The sequence below is a fragment of the Archocentrus centrarchus genome, chromosome 12, assembly GCF_007364275.1.
Source record: "Archocentrus centrarchus isolate MPI-CPG fArcCen1 chromosome 12, fArcCen1, whole genome shotgun sequence".
Classification (NCBI taxonomy): domain Eukaryota; kingdom Metazoa; phylum Chordata; class Actinopteri; order Cichliformes; family Cichlidae; genus Archocentrus; species Archocentrus centrarchus.
The window spans coordinates 2,235,122-2,237,554 of NC_044357.1; the positions used below are offsets into that span (position 1 = coordinate 2,235,122).

Consider the following 2,433-nt stretch of genomic DNA (forward strand, 5'->3'; position numbering starts at 1 on the left):
CTCAAATTAAGCACAGATAGAAATTCAGATCATGAGGTCAGCATATGTGTAAGTAATCCCCATTAGCAAACATTTCAGGCTTCAGTCTGCTGGAGAAGGAAAGGAACAGCTCGTGAACTGAAGCATGCTGCATCATCTGCCAAACATGCTGGAGGTGGAGGCATTGTATGTCTATGATTGTTATGGCATGTCTGCCAGTGGAACAAAGTCACTGGTGTATATCGATGATATGACTGCTAATAAAGATAGCAGGATAAATTCTGAAGTGTGCAGAGCTACACTCTCTGCTCAGATTCAGCCTAAAGCGATTTTCTGATTATCAATTAGACTTTTTTTGTGGCAGAATGTTAGCAGTAGATTTTCTGAACCACTTGGTGGCGGCATTGCATCAGTTCGTCATTTGACCAATAACCGTCGAAGAAGAAGCAGCAGCAGCATTAGGAGCAGCAGGACGACGTAGTTGCTGGTTGTTGTCGTGGCTCGAGGAGCTTAGAGGAAGTCAGTCTTTGTACCTGGAATGCTTGTATGTACTTAAAAGTGTTAATAGCAGCAACATTTCTGAGGATTAAAGTGTAGCCGGTAAGGGCAGCTAGCTCTCATGAACAGGTGCGGCACTGCGCGTTAGCTAAACTGCTCTCCACACGTGCGCTGAGACACTGGAGTAGGTAAGCTCGTTATTGTTTTAGTGTAAATATGAAGTAGGTATATTACAATCACTGCATGATAGCCTAGCAAAACGGTCCGCGCTAACCTGTTTGTAGCTGCGGCTAATACGCTGAAGCGGTCTGCCAAAAACCGTGTTTCTGATCAAATGAAGATGTGTATTTTCCGTGATTTTTTGCTATAATGTAGGGGGGCTCTCTCTGGACAGCCTCTTTTTCGATTTTTTCTTTCTGTCAAGTCTTTCATATTGAACGGCTGATTTTCAAAAACCTCGCCAAAGTTAACGTGTCAAAACACTGATGGCACATATGGACATCAATTTAAAGTATATGGACGTGTAATTTTATGTTTAAACTTAAAACTGTTAAAGTTTCATCAAGTTTTCTTGATCAGAAAGTAGTTTAATAACGTAAGGAAAATGTCCATTGTCAAAGCGACAGTCCATCTCGGCCAATGCAATCAACAAATGAAAAAAAATAGTCAGTTAATTTAGCCAAATTAAACTATTCTGTTTGTTATAAAATTGTTTTCTCAGCTCTTACATTTTCTGTTTGCCATACTTCTGCCTCTTTGCTGAAAATTTCATTCAAATATTGATTTAAAGTCAGAGCAAAAATGCAAACTTTTCTGCATGTAATGCACTTTGAGATCACAGTTTTCATTGATTTGAATGGTAAAAGAGTGCATGCTAAGAGAGTAGTTAATCGGGTGTAACTTAATTATTATTTGTGCTATCAATGTGGTTTTGGTTTAAAAATGTAATTTTTTCCATGCTCTATCTGCATGAGTTTCAGATGTAACTGGAAAAAATGAAAATTTTTGTAACATACCTATATGAAGTAAACGCTGCACGTGAATTGACCCGTCTGCCAAAAAGTGATATTTGCCATAATACAAGAAAGATATTCAAAAGTTTGGACACACTCACCCATTCAAACGAATGGGTGAGTGTGTCCAAACTTTTGACTGGTACTATGTTTGAAGTGGCCAAAAAGTACTGGATTGATTATAATGTAGATGCAATAACACAGAATCATAAAGATACTTGCAAAACAGGTGATTTCTTTAGTGTTTATACATACATACAGAAAATGAATCAATTTTATTTTGACAGGTCAGCTGCAGAAAAGAAGTTCCCGTGAAGTGAGCTACCTGTGGATGTGACTTGCATGTATGTATGTCTTCATGCCCAGAACATGCTCTGAATGGCCTTCCCAATGATTATATCAATCACTACCCATCTGACCCATTCATAAGTGTGGGGGAGATTAAGCACAGCTTCCAAATGAGGGTTTTATTTTCAGAAATAAAGTGCATCTCTCCTGTTAAATCTAACAATTGATTCTAATACTGCCTTTGTTGTTCCAGGGCTAAACTGCTGAAAGGCAATCAGAGTTCAGGTGATGTATTGACACAACTGCATAATAATCAGACTGATTTGTCTTCACTGTACTTTAAACTTATTGCCAAATAAAAGTGAATTGTGAAGGAGATTTGCTTTGTGACATTCATTACCTGATGCTTCTTGCTTATTACATATTACCTTTAGTTCTTCTTTCACTGCTACCAGGGACAGAATCTGACTTTTTTCAGAAGTATTAATAAGCTGCCAGTTAAGATTTTGTCCTTCCCATAATGGTTGACATACTTGATTATTGATATGTGAACATTAAAGATTTCAAACAAAATGAATACTAATTTAACTTAATTCTCACCTTTGATACTTTGGAGACCCCTTAATGACCCATCTATAATTCCTGCCTGCTGGTT

At 37.7% G+C, this 2,433-nt stretch overlaps 1 long non-coding RNA gene across 1 annotated transcript; it reads left to right on the forward strand.

The window, feature by feature from the left end:
• Positions 1-424: 424 nt before the first annotated feature.
• Positions 425-2,154, forward strand: LOC115789840 (uncharacterized). The gene is made up of 3 exons (XR_004020728.1): positions 425-665; positions 1,778-1,834; positions 2,032-2,154. It is a non-coding gene; the product is annotated as an uncharacterized LOC115789840 (long non-coding RNA).
• The last annotated feature ends 279 nt before the right edge of the window (positions 2,155-2,433 follow it).